The sequence below is a fragment of the Amblyomma americanum genome, chromosome 5, assembly GCF_052857255.1.
Source record: "Amblyomma americanum isolate KBUSLIRL-KWMA chromosome 5, ASM5285725v1, whole genome shotgun sequence".
NCBI classification, from domain to species: domain Eukaryota; kingdom Metazoa; phylum Arthropoda; class Arachnida; order Ixodida; family Ixodidae; genus Amblyomma; species Amblyomma americanum.
Window position 1 is genome coordinate 125,947,848 of NC_135501.1, and position 18,576 is coordinate 125,966,423.

Below are 18,576 nucleotides of genomic sequence, written 5' to 3' on the forward strand. Positions count from 1 at the left end.
CCGATACCAAAGATTAGCCACGCCCGTGAGATAGAAAATCACATTGTTCAGTTGGGTTTCCGCGTCCCACTTGTAGTATGCGCTCTCCCGCTCATACGTTGAGAGCCAATCCTCAACATCAAGGTCGGCCGTGCCACTGAAGATAGCGGGGTCTTGCAGGCGGAGAGAACCAGCACAGACGACGGCGGCCGGGCTCACTTGGATGGCTTGGCGGTTAGGCAACGCGGCAGGGGGTATCGTTTGGTTGCGGAGTTCCGGAGAGAGAGGATTTTACCCCGGCACCTGCACCAAACGTAAGGTGGGGTTTATTCGGAGAAACTTCTTAACGGGAGTAGGGCCAACAGTGGTTCTAGATCAACTAGTCCAGCCAGGCGATGGCCATATGGCTCGTACGTATGCTCGTCGTTTTCCTTACAGTTTCTTTTAATTACTATAGGGCCAGCAGGCATCCCAAACGGACGTTACCACGTCACCACAGCGTAACACTAGGTACCCCTCTAACTCGCTTGAACCAACGGGCGTTCATAGCCTATTTGTTGAGTGTTCGCTTGGCGCGCTGAAGGCCTGGGTTTGAATCCCGATCGTGGTTATTTGCTTTTTCTCTATTCTTCAAGAATTCTAGAATTTTTTATGACTGACTCCGCACGACGAGCGAAGCCGGGGGTGCAGGAGAACGTTCTCCTTATGCAATCGCATAAAAATATAAGAGTTGAAAATTGTTAGGAATTTAACCTTAATTTATTGGGTGGACTTGCGAAACTATGTGATTAGCCTGATTGGCTCATGGTTTCGTTTTGATGGGTCGTTGGAACGTCTGGCGAGAATATAGGTCTCATTGATGTTAAGGTAATGGGATATGTTCGTGCCGCAGAGGACAGTAAATGAAGACCATGACGTGCAATGCATAGAGCGAGAGCATGTTCCACTATAACACGAATTGTGTTCGGCTGCGCCGGCAGTCAAGTGCCCTTGCGCAGCCACCAGCGGAGCTGAACTGTTCGCGCTGCCTTGGGTTCGAGCGGTTTCGGGGATGTTTATTTGGTTTCTTTTTAACTGAGCATTCCGGCGGTGCTGGGCGGGAACGGCACAGAAAAGGTAGTTGTGAGATTCGTGGTCCTTGTTCGTGAGTCTTTGAGCCCTTGGGTGGAAAAAAGTGCTAATAGAAACTCTCTATGAAGAAATTAATGTATCGATAGACGCCGAAAAGCTTGGCTCGAACAATATGCGAAAATTAGCAAAAGCGACTCATTGTCAGTTCATTGTTTGAACAGTATGACTGAAACGACAAGAGCATGTTCTTTGAGGTGGTAACCTCTTCCTTGCATGCCCCAGCTTATTCCCTTCAGCGCCGCACCTACGCCATACGTTCTCAGGCACCTGCGCACCTAATAGTGTGCAGAAAACTATCAAATACACCAAGCATCCAGCTCACAATGAAGATACTCTAATACTGGTTTACTTTTCTGTTAAATTTGCAGCTTCGCTCTTATGGAGGAAAAAGATGAGCACGTGGCGATGACCTGAGGTACCCGAAAATCAAGTACCTGGCTTTATTTCAAAACACAACGAATGCTAATCTCTCCCTGAGAATAGATAATTCTCTTTCCTGTAAAGCTGTGTAGCTTGCAGATCTGCAAATGCAAAACATTATTTATCAATATTTATTCTCAGTTGCACTACAGCAGCCATGTAGAATTCTGCGGACGACGATCCTGTGATCTCCAGCTAAAAATGACATACATATGACCCACAGACAGGCAACGAAATGACAGGACCATCATCGCCATATATCCTAAGTGTATGTTAGACAATGTTAAACTTTGTAGCGTACTGTCTGACCTGAACACCAACGACTGCGGGGCGAAAGTATTCGCCTATGTCCGAGACCCCATCTCTGCTTGTCAGGAGCACGGCCGCACGAGGAATGCGGTCCGTGGCTATAATGAAATGAAATGAAAAACTTTATTGTATTAGGGTTATTTTTCGCAGCGTAGGTGGAGCCCTCAGTCCAGGGCCCCAGCGGCCTTTGCACTCTTGCGAGCCCTGTCGATCAGCTTGAGCTGCTTTTCAGGCTTCGAGCTGGACAGCGCAGCCTCCCACTGCTCCGGTGTAGGTGTGTTGTTTATCGGCGCTGCCTGCATTTTCTGACAGGCCCATGTAACGTGGTAAAGCGTTGCGTGTTCACCGCATAGCGGGCATTTGTTTTCATAAGTGGATGGATAGATTTTGCTGAGTAAACTCAGATTGGGGTATGTATTAGTCTGTAGTTGTCTCCAGGCAACCGACTGCTGTTTACTAAGGTCTTTGTGGGGAGGCGGGTAGGTCCTCCGGGGGGCTCGTTGGTGTTCTAAGATGGCTTCATACCGTCTAGTGACTGCGTCCAGTTCCCCTTCGGTGCGCGCCTCCCGGTTGGCGTATGCTCGGGCATTGGCGTCCGCACATTGGTTCCCTTTGACAGCCTCATGGCCTGGTGTCCACGTGATGAAGCATCTCGTAAAAGTGATTGTCCTCGCCTTGAGTATGTGAATGGCTGCAGTGGATATGCGTCCACTGCTGTATCTTCTGCACGCCTCTTGCGAGTCTGTAATGATGTGTGCATGGGGCTCGTCACTCTGCTGGGTGATGGCGAGTGCAATTGCTGCTTCCTCAGCCTCGAGTATGTTGTTGGTTTTTATCGAAGCGCAGTTGATTTCCCGGAGCTGGTGATCCACCACGCTGGCTACCGAGCCATATCGGTGTCTGTATGTTGTTGCGTCAACATATAATACGTCTTTTGACCCGGCGAAGCTTCTTTCATGGAATTCAGATCTTGCCTTTCTTCTCGCCTTATGTATATCTGGATGCATGTTTTTTGAAATCGGACTGATCTCAATGATCCTCCTGATTTCATTTGGAACGCTCGCTGTGCTATTGATTTCTTTCAAAGCGTCCCTCATGCACAGCAACCGCAGCGTGTTTCTGCCTGTTGCAGACAGCATCAGTCTTGTTTTCTGCGCGATAAGGTGGGCCTCGATATGTTCTTGTACTGTGTTGTTTATGCCCAGTTTAAGGAATTTCTCCGTCGAAGTGCTGACCGGCAGTCCGAGAGCACATTTGTATGCTTTTCTAAGAATTGCCTCCAACTGCTCCTTTTCTTGCTCGAGCGGTGTTTGGTAGGGGACGCCGTATAAGATCCTACTGACCACGAGGGCCTGTACTAGCCTACATGTGTCTTCCTCCTTCATACCTCTTCTTCTGTTGGAAATTCTTGCAATCATCCTGGTGATCTGTGCTGTGGTATTTGCTAGCTGTCTGATCGTGTGATCAATACGACGGTTGCTTGCCGAGGATCCTAACTTTCGATACTTCTGGAACCTTCGTTGCCCCTATGTAGATATCTATGGAGTTTTGCAGGTAGACTCTGTAGACTCTGAGCACCTCGGATTTTTCAGGGGAGCATGCAAGTCCACAGTGTCGGGCGTATGCGTTGACCGTGTCTGCCGCTCGCTGAAGAAGCTCTTGTTTTTCGCCTAAGGATCCCCTTGTCACCCAGATTGTGATATCATCTGCGTAGATGGCATGCCTGATTCCTTCAATTTCTTCGAGCGCCCTTGCTAAACCAATCATTGCAATATTAAAAAGCATAGGTGATAGCACAGAGCCTTGTGGTGTTCCTTTTTCTGGGGTGTTGAAGCTGTCAGTCCTGATGTCTCCTATTCCAATGGTAGCGGTTCGGTTAGTCAGAAAGGCTTTCACATAGTTGAATATTCTCTGCCCACAACCCAGTTTGCTGAGCCCCTCCAGCACAGCCCTGTGACTGACGTTGTCGAAGGCCGCTTGAAGATCGAGAGCGAGCAGGATGTTTTCTCCATATTTTGTAACGGAAGTAAGCACCTCCTACTTGATCTGCAGGAGAACGTCCTGTGTCGATAGGTATTTTCGAAATCCAAACATAGTGTGCGGCATGAGTTCGTTGTCCTCAAGGTGGGTCTGCAACCTGTGATGCACAACTCTCTCGTACACTTCTCCCAAGCATGATGTTATGGAAATGGGTCTAAGATTGTCCAGGTGTGGAGTCTTTCCGGACTTCGGAATCATTACTATCTCCGCATGTCTCCAGTCGTCCGGGAGGGTCCCCTGTTCCCAGTGTTTATTGATGAACTCCGTGAATCTTTTGATTGAATTGTCATCCAGATTCCTTATCATGGCATTGGTGATGCCATCCCTCCCTGGTGTTGTGTTCTTTGTGGCGGACATCACAGCGTGTCTGACTTCTTCTATGGTAAGGGGTTCGTCCAGAGCGGGATTCGTTTCGCCCGTGTATGCCAAGCTGCTGTCGGCGTATGTTGCATTGCCGATGTAACGCTGCTTGATGTACTGTAGCATTTCCTCGTCAGTGCTTTGGAACTGGTGCGCGATCCTTTGGGTCGTCTTACGGGTTTCGGATTTTGTGGTGGTTGAGTCTATGAGAGCCCTTAGCAAGGCCGATGTCTTGGCCCAACCTAGAGTCCCCTGAAGTTCGTTGCACTTTTGGTTCCAGTCGCGCCTCGAGAGCTCCGTCGCATATTCTTCAGCTTGTCTGGTGACCTCAGCGATCTTACGCTTGAGCCGCCTATTATGCTTTTGCCTTTTCCACCTTTTTAGTAGGCCCCGTCTGGCGTCCCAAAGGTGTAAGAGATGTTTGTCCACCTCGGGTGTGTTGGTAGTGAGGGCGAACTTTCGGGTTAGTTTTCGCCAGTCTGTCTTGATTCTTGCGACCCAGCCTTCTATGTCGGTGATCTCAGCGTCTTCATGCTGTGCCCTGGATTTCCTATAGGCTTCCCAGTTTGTCAGTCTAGCCTGGCCATGTTGTCGCCTGATCGGGAGGGTTTCTATATGGATGCGCAGGATGCAGTGGTCACTGCCTAGAGTTTCGCCGTCGTTTTCCCATCTTGCGTGCCCTACCCCTTTGACAAATGATAAGTCTGGGCACGAATCTCGGTTGATGCTGTTCCCCACTCGCGTGGGTTGGGTGTGGTCAGTGATGAGGGTGAGCCTTCTACGATCAGCTGCCCTGGCTAGATCCCTGCCTTTCGGGGTTTCTCGAACGTAGCCCCAACTTTTATGCCAGGCATTAAAGTCCCCCAGAATAACGATACCGTTCTTGCCTGCTGCTTCTTCTGCTTTGCCTAGCAGGTAGCTGAAATTGGCTTTCCTCTGGCTTGGCGGGCTGTACACGTTAAGTAGGAAGGTGCTTTCTTGGCTTCTCTTTTGGGTAATGATTTCTATAAGGACGTGGTCAATGTCCGTTCCGTCAATGTCGTGTCTGATTGCGGTGACTGCTTTTGCAACCAGCGTGGCGACCTTGCTTTGCCCCTGCCCCTCGTAGATGGAGTACCCCGCGAGAGTGAGTGAGCAGCCGGTTTCCTGTAGGGCGATTATGTCTGGCGGAGAGGTGCAATTTGTGATGTGTTGTTTAAGAAGACCCTGCTTTCGGCGGATACCACGGCAGTTCCACTGCCATATTTCAAGGGTTTCCAACCTGACCGAGCGTTTACGGTTGCTCGCCATACTGGGATGGCCTGTTATAGGGTTTTCCTCTGGATTTCATGGCTGTGAATGGTACTAGACGCTCTCTATCCCTGCGCGTCTCGTCTTGGATGTTTGAGATGAGGTTGCTAAGATTTGCCAGTGCATTGTTAACAGCAACCATGGCAGTTGTAAATTCCTGGCGCCCTATAGTTGTCGCCTGAGCTTCGTCTGTTTGCGGGTTAGTGCTGTTCTGCCTTGTTCTTTGGGCCTTTAGTTCGTCTATCAGATCGTTTAGTTTCTGTCTCAGCTCGGCGTTTTCTGCCCTGAGCGTCTGAATTATTTGTCTTAGCTCTTGAACGTCCTCGTTAGCTTCCCCATTAGCGGTGTTACCTATCACTGTTTTCTGTGTGTTTGTGTTTTTTGGAGCAGTGGGAGAGGTGGGGAAAAGATGCTCTTTCCAGCTCACCCTGGTTGCTTCCTCCTTTTTTGGTGGGGTCTTCTTCTGCTCCTGCTTCTTTTTGGTTTCTGGATCCTCCCGGGTCCTGGACGCCGATCTCGACTTTGATCCTGATCTCGATGCCGATCTGGACTTGGATCTCGAACTGGAGTCCTCGCTGAACCAGCGTTTCCGGGCCCGGCCGCGTCCGCCGTTGTCTCCGCCGCCTGGTTCCTCTTTTTTTCTCGTCCGTGGTCTCGGTTTCCTGAGGCGTTCCTTGCACTCCATTGCCCCCGTAGGATGCGCTTCCGTGCATAGCACACACCTGGGCTCGCAGGAGTGTCCGTCCTCGATCACTGGCTCGGTGCATTTAGAGCAGACAACAACGTCAGGTGTCGGGCATACGTCCGCCCTATGTCCGGCCTTTAAGCATGTATAACACACTTGCCGCGATGATCGATAGAGGTAGCAACGTATCTCGCCGCCGTAGTAATAGACGTAGCGCGGAACGATCTTTCCCTCGAAGGTAATGACCGCGCTTTGGGATTTGCCAAGCATTCTTGCATAAAGTATTTTGACTCCTTGGGTACGTACCCGGAGATGCGATAGTAGTTCAGTTGGCGTGGTCCCGGCGTCCACTCCATGAATGACACCTTTGTACGAATTGTCCGGCGCGGCCACGTAAGCTGTCACTGCATAGTTCTTTGCAGCAAAGCGTAGACTTGAAATACACTGCACAGCACTGGCAGTCTCCATGCTTGGCGTGCTGAGTATAGCGATGTTGGATCCGTTATGCAGCCGTATAAGGAAGCTGCCTTCGTTGCAGATGTCTGGTTTTCCGCATGCTTTGGTTATAGCCCGGGCCATCTGATGCGTGCTCAGTTCGCTGATGTTGAGTCCATTCTTCGGTCTAAGGATGACTTTGAAGTCGTTTTTTGGCAAAGGAGGTAGCTTCTCTCGCCGAACGGGATTCCACTTGAGTTTGGGTTGGCTCAGCGCTGAATTTTCCGCCGCGTCTGTCCCGGCCTCTGGAACGGCAATCAGTCTCGAGTTCTGGTATTTGGCAGTGAACCATCCCCCGTTGTCGATTGTTCTCTTCTGTGAGAGGTCCGTAGCGTTGTCGGTAGCGTGGTCGGTAGCGATGTCGGTAGCGTTGTTGGTAGCGTTGTCGTCGCTGTGAAGATTCTCTTCGAGCGGTGTCGTGACGCCGCCGCGTCAGAGTCCGCCATCCTCACGGGTGCGGCGTGAGCTGTAGCAGCGTTCCTTCAGGCCGACGGCCCGACGCCGCCTAGGCTTAGCGCGGCGTTCTCTGCCTTGGATTTTCCGACGGGCAGAAAATGGCGAAATCTGGACTCACGGATGTAAATCGGGTATCGACGGATTCCGCTTGATCAGTAGAAAGCGATGGAGTACTCCATTTTCTACTGCGTTGATGTTTGCCGGGTGTAAGGAGGCGTCGAGGCAGGAGCACTTGCGAAGGGCGTTCTCTTCGTCTGGCCCCCTAGCGGCCTTTTTCCGTGGCTATAGCAACACGGGGTACACCATAGGGGGCGATATTGTCACTGCAAATTTTCAACAACGCCAAGATGCACTTCCCGGCCATCTGGCTCAGGTAGGCGGTATAAAACACGGGCTCTCCTCATAACCATCATCATCAGCCAGATTACTCCCACTGCAGTGCAAAGGCCAATGCCATATCTCTCCAATTAACCCTGTTCATTGCCAGCTGCGCCCACCCTATGACTGCAAACTTAATCACGTCCGCCCTCCTAACCTTCTGCTGCCTTCTGCTACGCTTGTTTTTTCTTGGAATCCGACCCGTTACCCTTAAGGACCAGCGGTTATCCTGCCTATATATTACATGCCCTGTCCAAGCCCATTTCTTCCTCTCCACTTCCACTTGGATGTAATTAACATGCCTTTGTTCCCTTACTCAATTTTCCTGCTTCCGGCCTCTTAACGTTACACCTAACATTTTTATTTTCATGGCTCGGTGCGTCGTCCTTAACTTAGGCTTAACCCCTTTCGTTAGCCTCTAAGTTTTTTTAAAGCGATGTTAATTGCCTCAGGGCATTATGAAGTGAGAGATGAGTAAAATGCTTAAATAAATGAAAAAGGTGGGCTGAGTTGATAGAATAAAGAAGTGAACGATGATATGGGCCCTGTGTCCAGGCAATATAGGAATCCAGATTGTGCGGTGAGAGTCCCACTGTCACCAGGTGCCGAATTCTCATCGCCTTCAGCGCCGGGCAGTTCCACAACAGGTGGAGGATATCCGCCTCACAGTTTCTGTTCTTGCTTACTGGACACCCGGGGCGGGGATATAAATCTTTGAAATGCGGCCACTTGCGTGTCACAGCTGGAGTTAGGGCAACCCCGACCCGCATCCTCCGAAGCGCAACTTCCTCTGGACGGGTAAGACCACGGGGGAGGGTTACCGCACACGGAGGGATTAGGGCACGTGTGCGCCGCCCGAGGTGTTCTTTTCTTGACAAAAGGAGGGTGGTGTCATCCAGAGTGACGGATCGAGGCAAAGACGTGGTTGGGGTCGAAAGGCGGGTCGCAGAATCTGCGCGGCTTTGTGCGCTCAGGAGGTCACGCGGGACCCACTCAATACGGATTTGCTGCGGAATGCGTACCGCTAGACGATGGATGTCTTGGCAGATTTCTGGGGTGGGACTGACTTGTCGCAGTAGGCGTGTGACGTGGAGGGCGTCGGTGCGAATGACAATGCGGGCCGTGGGTAACATGGGAACGGCGGCCACAGAGCAAACTGCCTCTTGAACCGCAAGCATCTATGCACAGAAGGAGGAAGTTCTCAAAGGCGAAACCTTGACGTTTGTTCGGAGCAGGCTTGCAATGACAGTCAACTGCCGTTGTTGTTTCGTAGGCCTGGATGCTTGCGTCAATGTACATAACGATGGAGCCATGCGGCAGATTACCGTCTTGCTCTGCAATTCGGTCGTGAAACGACGATGCCGCGCGGTTTCACGGCCGACGTAGATAAGTTGTCTTGTTATCGCTTAACCGCACGAAATGACGGGGAGGAAGAACTGGCGGTGGCGGCTTTAGAATGGAGTGCGATAAAGCATATGCCCTGAGTGCACACGTTGTGTGGGTAAGGCTTGACTTTAGGCGGCGAGAATTGCGTCGTTGCTGCACCAGCACATCTATGGTATTCAGCTGCGCATGTTCTTGGAGCGCCACGATCGAGGTAATGCGAGGAAAACAAGTGATGACCCTCATTGCCTCTCGTTTAAGAGCTTCTAGACAATCCCATGGAGCCCTCGTCAAATGCCGGAATTGGGCTTGGCAAACAAGGTGCGGTTGCACAACCGCCCGCACCAACTGTCGTGCAACATGAAGTGGGCTCCGCCTGTATTAGGAGCAATGCGTCTAATCAGACCCAACGCCTGAATTGCTTGCTTTTTAGCCCGAGAAAGCCAAGCAGTACCTGTTCCTGACTCGTGTATTGTCTTGTCAAGCCTAAGGTTTTTACGGTCGAACTTTCTTGAACTAGATTTCCGGATAGATGGAGACGAATCGGTGTTGCAGCCAGTTTACAGCGCCGCCAGTGGTGTACGACTGACACGAACGTAATTTTGCTCACTGAAAGCTACAAACCAATTGAAGAAGCAAAAATCTACGTAATATCTAAGGCTGATTGGAGGCCTGCTGCTTAAGTCATCAGGTCGTTGTGAGTGCTCCACACCGTTAGGTCTTCAGCATACAATAAGATCTTCATCTCAGAGACATCTTGTAAGCGCCAAGCAAGAAGGATGAAAGAATAATAAATATTGGCTATAACGCCGATCCCTGAGGATTTCGCTAAGAGGCACAAATTACCGGACGGCCTCACCACTGAGGCGTATGGCAGTATCCGCCTTCAAGGAAGGATTTAACAAAATTGCGCACTCTAACGGGGAAATGCAGCATGTCAAGCTATTGCAAGATGGCAGCATGACTGATATTATCGCACGCCTTTTCAACGTCCATGGCCAGTACAGTATGTACGAGTTGAGGCCAGAACTGCTGACGCCATGACAGCCAGTCCATCTTCGGTACATATGAACGTACGAAAAACAAATTGAGCGGGATGGCAGAAACCATGGTGCTGAAGTTACCACGACAGTCGTGTGGCAAGCAGTTTTTCGGTAAGCTTGCATAATGTTGGCGTAAGCGATATAGGCCGGAAATTTCTGAGGTCTGTCGGCGGTTTCCCGGCTTTTTTATGGGGATCACAATAGCTGATTTCCAGGTTTCTGGTACGATGCCTTCTATCCATAACTTGTTAATGGTGGCGAGGAGTTGAGGCAGTACAGCGAAATTTAAGTTCTTGCAAACCTCGTGCGGAATGGAGTCCGGACCGGGCGCAGCCTTCCCAAGGGCCTCGTCTATTGCTGCAAGCAACTCGTGCATTCAATATGGGCTTGCAATTTCCTCGGCGTTGGCTGTAGATGGGAGCTTATCGTTATATGCTGGATTGGCAGCCAGGGGGGCTCCTTTGACCCTTGGAGGAAACAGATCATAGCCCCTACGTTTCTTCCCCGTAGGTGCGTAACGGGAAGATACAGCTTTTTACAATCTTCGCTTGAGGTCCGATATTGGTAAACTGCTATTCAAGACCTGAGACAACCTGCCTTATGCTCTACACCTTCTCTTATACTTCTAGTTATTTCGCTCCTATTATCCGGATCAGCAGTATCAACCTGCCCCAATTAGAGATATTCCTTTACCACTTCAAGCACCTCGCTGCCAATTGTGAACTATTTCTGACTAGCCAGACTGTTGAACATTATTTGCTTTTCTGCATGTTGATTTAGAGACCCACTGTTCTGCTCTTTCTAACTCATTCGTCACAATTTGCAGTTTATCTCCTGAGTGACTCAGCAGGGCAGTGTCATCAGCGAATCGCTGATTACTTAGGTTTTCTTCGTTAACTCTTATCACCAACTATTCCCAGTGCAGGCCTCGGAATACATCCTGCAAACAAGCGATGAATAGCTTTTCGGAGTCCGTGTCTCCTTGCCTGACGCCCTTCCTCATTGAAATTTATGGCAGACTTTATGGAGGACTACGGTAGCCCTGTCGTTTCTATATACCTCTACCCGTATTTTTATATAAGGCTCTTCTACACCCTGAATAATCAATGCCTTGGCGCGTCCTTTCTTAAGAATCAGGATAATGTTTGCGTTTTTCCAAGCTTCTGGCACGATGAGGTAATAAGGCGTTGCGTATACAGGGTTGGCTAGTTTTCCAGCAAATTCTACCCCCCATCCTAACAGGACCGATGTTACCTGATCCTCACCAGCAACTTTTCCCTTTTGCACTGCCCCTAAGGCTTCCTTTACTCCCTCTATCGCTAATGGCGGGATGACGCATTACTCTGCGCTGTATCTAATAATAACTTTCTGATTACATTGGCTACTGTATAGATTTGTGTAAAACTCTTCGGCTGCTTTAGATCCTTGTGAAACGCTGTCAGTCAGTATCCAGGTTTTTTCTGTGATTTTGCGTGTATACAGCGGGGACGCCGTCTCCCATCATACAGCGATGGATCTAAACCCTCCGCGGCATACGAATGGCCTGGCGGCCTCCTCCTCGAGCTCGTCGAGGGAGCGGTGCAGCCGTCAGAGCGACCCCTACAGCGATGAAACCATCGAGTACTTCAGCGAGGCCAGCAGTGATGACGGCTTTGAGGCTTACCTCAGCCCGAAGACCAGGAGAACAAATCTAAGAGCCTGATCACCATCCAGTGAGTCCACTGTAAAAACAAGTGGCAACACACCGCCACACACCATCCTCGTCCTTCCTGTGCCGCCAACTGACAACAAGAGGCGGCTTAACAGGCAAGTCTTTGCAGTAGATCTCAAGGCCCTTGTGCATAACGAAATCAAAGACATTCGCGTGTATGCGCGGAAGACCATTGGAGCCGTTCACGTCCATCATGCAGTTGCGCTGGAACCACTGTGGGCCATAACAAAGATAGGCGGTTTATCAGTACGTACTCTTATCTCACTCGGCGAGGATCAGTCCTTTTTTGGCGTGATCTATGTCGGCGAGGCTATCACGCGAGATGATTTGGCCATACTCTTGAGGCCGGCCAAGTGAAGCCATCGTAATTCTACGGGTATCACGTCTGGGCAATTCACGTTGTGTAAAGTTTTTGTTCCAAGGCGACAGTCTTCTATCACAGGTCAAGGTGGGCCATTTGCGTCATGCCGTGCGGCCATTCATTCCAGAACCCCTACAATGCCGCAAAAGTTTGAAGCTGGGTCATGTGAGCGGGGTCTGCGACAAGAGAGTGTGCTCTCGTTGTGCCGGAGCTCACAGCGCTGAGTTCTGAATTGCACAAGTGCTTAAGTGTTCCAACTGCAACGGGCCTCGATGACGCCTCATGTAAGAATTTTCCTCGCATAAAAAACGAGCGTGCCGTTCTAAAGCAAGTGGTTCGGGACGATTCCACGCACTGTAAAGCTGCTACCACTAACCACGTCCAAGTGTGTCCAGTGCGCGGAATATCGCCAAGGACTCTTCGAGTGCGGATGCATGGACAGTGCTTCAGCCGTTACATCCTGCTGAGACTCCTCAGCGCAAGCTCCCATCTCCGAGCTCACTTGTCGTTAGAGAAGAGCACCCAGAGCAATATCGCCAAGCCGTCGTGATCCTTAGGATGGTAGCGAACGCCATTCGCCCTCTGATACAGGCCCTGAAATTGTCAACCACCCAAAGCATCTTGCTAGAGCTAGACTCCCTGATTCCAGCACTAAAAGATGTTTGAAACAGAATGGCTGGCCAGCTTCCTACGTATCGTGAGCAAGTCAGGGGTGCTGCTGTCTTCAAGTGGAATTCAAGAGGCGTACAGTCACGAATCGCAAGTTTTCGGCAATATGTTTTCAACAACCGCTTCCTGATATCAGTCATCTGCGAACCTAACTTATCCCAAGCAATCAAGCTTTCACGGGACGAGCCCTTCTTTGCTCCGACAGTTCAACCCCACAATGCCAATCAGTACGTGTGTTTCATAGTCAAGAAAGGGTCCATAGAGTTCACACTGATTGCGGCGTGTGTCTCACCTCATCTCAATTAGACTGAAAGAAGTTGAAGACAATTGTGGAGGCATCCCGGGCTCATTGGTATATTAGCGGAGATCCCAACACCCACCACCAGCTCTGAGAAGTCCTATAGTCATTCGCCAGGGAGAAGCATCTGGCCTTATTTGCATCAGAAAATTAACTTTACGTAATAAAATACGGCAGCCTGACATACCTGTTTGGCAGTCAATAAAGCAATTGCCTGGACCTGACGCTAATTTGGCGGTATGTGCGCGGGCGTGTCCAGTGGTTTTATAATGTGGAGACCCACTGGACTTACCAGATACCCACCTACCTCAAGATTCCAGGTCTTGGGGCATCCGGCCCAGCTAAACACACGCACATCGATTGGATGGCATTTACAACTCGAATGGAAGAGGCGTGCAAAGAAGCCCTAACTTTCAGTTTGGAGGACGTTATAGAATTAGCAATGAAGACTGCTAGAGGCTTCCTCACGTCAACTGGAATTCGCAGCGCTGGAAGTCCTTCTGTCAATATTTGTATCCTCTAAAGCCCATGTTCCTCATTTGGCGGACAATGCGGGGACTGACTGCTTGCACAGCAAAGCCTTTCTATGCGTTGGCTGTACATGAAAACCGTCACCACATTTAAGTTGCAACTGACTTCTGTAGGTCCATCGCAGATGCAGTGAATACCTCGGGCTCCAAGAGTGTTCCTCTTGCATCAAGGGATTCGGTGATAGATTTTCTCTTTACTCGTGAGGAACTTGATGCTGCCCTTGCAGATAGTAAGCGTTGGTCTGCGCCAGGTCCTGACAACATTACATACGCGGCGCTGTGCCACCCCGGCCACGACGCGCGTAGAGAGCTTCTCAGCCGTTACAACCACTTGTGGCAAGACGGAGTTGTTTCTCCAAAGTGGAAATCCAATTGCATGATACCATTACTTAAATCAGGTAAATCCCATATCGACCTCTCATGATACAGGCCAACAGCTTTGGCCAAAAGTGTGGGAGAAGTCATAGAAAAATGCTTCTGGCGCATCTTGAGTGGTATGTTGAGCACAATAACGTGTATCCTAATGCCATGGCGGGTTTCCGACGCGGTCGCTTCTTTATACACAACGTCATTGATCTTGTGCCCACAGTACAGCAGCAGAAACGCCAAAAGCGCATGTGCGCGGCACTTCTTGATGTCAAAGGTGCATACAATAATGTGACACATGAGGCCATTCTTGATGCGCTAGAGGCTGCTAGGATCGGTGTACGGATGCATAGGTAGATCCACAGCTGACCAAAAGAACATTTTTCTTATGTGCAAAGATGGTGTGGTGGTTGAACCACATCTTTTGAACGTCCCGATATCCGCGGCTTGTGAGTCGGCGGAGCGGGCTGTTGACATTGCTTGCCAGGCCGGTTGGGGAAAACGTTCTCTCTTGCACCAGCCAGAGCTTCTGGTTTGCGCGAGGCAGGTCGCGCCAACTTCATCTTCATCAGAGCCGCTGGCGATGCCAGCGGCGCTGATGAAGATGAACGGGGTCCTTGGCAAAAAACGCGGGCAGGCCGGGCAGCCGAGGAAGGAAGGAAGGAAGGGGCGGTGATACGGCTGCAGGAGCTCCCCGGATGTGATGGGAGGTGCGTACATGGCGATGAAAAGCTGCCGAAAGCCTAGTGCGAACAGTGAGCGTGCAGAGGCAAGGCCAGGTGGAGGGACATGACAGGCCGGAGCGCAGAGCCGGTGGGAGCTGCGTTGCGTGCGTCGGGGCTGTCGTCCAGTGTCACCAGATTGTCAGGGATCTCGCCGGAGAACACTCGGACCGAAAGAATGGACTAGGCAATGGGTGTACCCACACAAACGCACATTTAATACACCCTACATGGTACACACATTATAACACAAAATTAACAAAACTAACACAAAACACAAATAGTATAAATACACACGACCCGGGCACACTGCTACTAGCCTCTACTACTAGTGTTCTACTATTAGCGGTCGGCGTTCGTGCTCACGGTTGGTTCGGTGCGGCTGCGGCGTTGTATGGATCACGTAGCAGGCGTCGAGGCGGCGTTCGGCGTGCTTGGGCTGGCGTCGCTGTCTGCGTCGAACAAGCTCCCGGTCCAAGCGCCCGTGGAGGTGATGCCGGTGTTGTTGGCGTGGGGGCACCACCCGGATCCGTGGCAACAGCGCTGAAGACACCCCTGGCTGTAGCAGGTGGTAGCGTCCTCCGTTGACTCCCCGGAGCGGGCTCACGCACGGCAGGAAGTCCACGATGCGGAGTCGTAGAACGCGAGCTCACCGGAGCAGTAGCCGGCGTCACTCTCTTCGAGCCGATGTGTCCCTGACCCTCCGGAGCCTCCGCTTCTCTGCTGTTTCCCCGCGTGCCTCGCTCTCATTCGCCCTTTTATAACCTCGGTTTTAGTCCCCGTATGCCTTGTCGTCGTCTTCTCTTCTCCACCTCATCCTCATCCCACCCCCAGTGTCAATAGCCACTCTTTGAAGCGGTAGGTCGGTGGCTGGCATCCTACCCAGAAGTACGGGATGAACCCTTGCCTTCGGAACTGTGCGCTGGCACACGTCACATGAACGAACAAAGCGCTTAACGTCGCTCTGAACACCCGGCCAAAAGAACCCCTCGGTCATCCTAGACACCGTTTATTGAACACCCTGGTGTCCGGCCATAATGGCGTCATGTCCTAAGCGGAGCACGGTCTCTCGCATATCTCCCGATAACACCAGCAGTTGGACCCGTCTTCCTGAACTAAATATGCACTCCCTGTGCAGAAGACCATTTACCAATTGATATTCGAATGACGAACGACACTTCTTTCTTTTCACTGTTTCCCCGGCTTTTTCGAAGCAGGTCTTCAGGCTCAGGTTTTCTTTTTGCCTAATTGAAATTTCGCCCGGTGTTACGCTCAGGCATATCGCAACAGGAGTAGAGAGTGGACGCTGCGTTGCTCGGGATGCGCTTGAGCTCTTGTCTCCACTGCCGAAAAGAAACTGACTGCACCCGTCGGAGCTGTTGCTGGCCTTTCCTCCTTTGGATGTTCTTGAACGTCGAGCATCCTCCACTTGGGATCGGGGTCTTCGACACCTCTTGCACCTGTAATGTTGCACAAGACGAGATCGTAGATGGGTTGGTCTACGCACTTTGCCACTACCTGCCCAGTATAATATGGCATGGACACTAGACTCCTGGCTTCAGGAACGTACCTTACTGTCCTGTCTACCAGAATGACGCCCGACGCTTCCCCTGTAAGATCCTCGTCCTTCACTAGGCTTCTACGAACCAAGACTGTGTTAGCTCTGCTGTCTCTAAGCACCAATATAGGACGGTCCCCTATATGCCCAACCACCACTGGCATTGCTGCTTTCGACTCAGGTGTTCCACTCACTGCCTCATTTTAAAGCGGCGTTTGCTCTCCTTTCAGCTGCGGAACTTCGGCTGGCGTGACATGTTCTACCCTAGAGTCGACAATGTATGCAGCTAGGTCCTGCGTTCTGCATCGGCACTCATCCAGAGTATGACCCCTCCTCTTACAACCTTGACACAGAACCTGTGTTTTTGGGCAGCACTACTTGTCCGACAGTCAGCTGCACGGTGCCCCACTTTGCCGCAGAGAAAACACCATACTGGCGCCTTAGATTAACCGCCATATGCTCTTGGTTTTGCCGCATATGTCTCTAAGGTCTTTTGGGTTTTCTCCTTTGCCTTACTCAAATTTCTTAACCCTTGAGCCTAGAGGAATTGGTCTGCAGTGTCGGCGAACACTTCCAATGAACACAACTTTCTTTCTTTCAGGAATAGCGCTAGCGTTGAGCTGCAGCACGCTAAAAATCGCTCTGTGACCAGCTTGTCACGCACCCCTTCAAACCTCGTTTCTGTGTTTGACATATCAAGCCACCTATCAAAATAGTTGGTCGGCCTGCAGGAAAACTGCATCGCGGTTTCCGAATCCTCAGGTTTCGCGGTGCGAAATCTCTCACAAAAACCCTCTGCCGTAAGACTGAATCTTTGGAGGAGTGCCTTTTTGACTTTCTCGTAGTCCATGGAATCAGAAGCACGCATCCTTCCAAACACATACAGCGCCTCTCCGACTAAACACATGTTTAATGCCGTGGCCCATTCATTGCGCTCCCAGCCTCGCCCCAAAGCTATCCGCTCGAATTGTTTCAGATATGCATCCAAATCATCTCTCTTGTCATCGAAAGGAGCCATCAGCTGTCTTGGACAAACTCTGGCCTGTCTAGGAGATTCTGTACTCGCTAAGGAACGCTGATCATTGTCCGTGATCTCCTCATATCCTCCCGCAACATGCGCCTGTTTCCACAAAATCAACTCCTTCACCCTTTCTATCCTTCTCTACTCCTGTTCTGCCTTGCAGGCTCTTCTAGCCTCTTGCTCTTCTGCCTCGGAAGCTCTTTGGCCTCGCGCTCTTCTGCCTCGGGAGCTCGTTTCGCCTCGCGCTCTTCTGCATCACGAGCTCTTTTCTCTTCTCGCTCTTCTGCCTCGCGAGCTCTCGCCTCGCGCTCTTCTGTTTCGCGTGCGTCTGCGCGTGCTTGCGCCCTTTCCTCTCTCTGCCTTTTTGCCTCTTCTTTCTCCTCGTCACAGAGACGCATCGCCTCTTCCTTGCTTAACCATAGCTTGTGCGCCAGCTCTAAGTTTCTTGCCAAGTCCATACTTTCTGCCGTCGAGAGATCGGAAAAATTCGAGACAAAGCAAAAAAAAGGAAATGTATCCTGGCTCAGGCTCGCCACTTATCTTTGTAACGGATCTCTCCAGAGAACACTCGGACCGAAAGAATGGAGTAGGCGACGAGTTTACCCACACAAACGCACATTTAATACACCCTACGTGGTACACACACTAGAACAAAAAACTAACAAAACTAACACAAAACACAAAGACTATAAATATACACGACCCAGGCACACTGCTACTAGCGCCTACTACTAGTGTTCTACTATTAGCGGTCGGCGTTCGTGCTCACGGTTGGTTTGGTGTGGCTGCGGCGTTGTATGGATCCCGTAGCAGGCGTCGAGGATTCTTCGGTGGGCGTTCGAAGCGAGCGGACGTGTTTTTTATCTCTCTGCTCCTTCGGACGCTGGGCCTAAGGCTTCGCGGCGTTGCGGGGTCTCCCCATGGAGGCCACAGACACCGTGAACGAGCGAAGGCCTGTGTTTGGCGGTGACAATCAGCAACGCAGGGCAGGCCGCTCTCGCTCACGATCACGGAGACGAACGCCGTCCAGAGGAAGGTCGTCCAGCACCATTCGGCGAATGCAGGCCGAGATCGCTGATCTGCGGGACACGGTGAGGTGCCTGACGGCGGCGCTCATCACCACCTCGGAGAACCTTGAGTCCGTCATCGGGACCTTGGACGTGTCGCCGGCGGACCCACGCGTTCTAGCCTTGCGGGACGCCATGGCGCTCGCTCACCAGACGCAGAACTCCATGGCGGCTCCCTCCCCGCCATTTCTGGCCACCCCTGCGCTTCCTGCCGCCATTGCTGCTCCTGGGGAACCGGCTGTGATGCCCTCTCCCCCTGATGCTGCTGCTGCGGGCTCACCGCGGACACCTGCAGCCGAGGAGA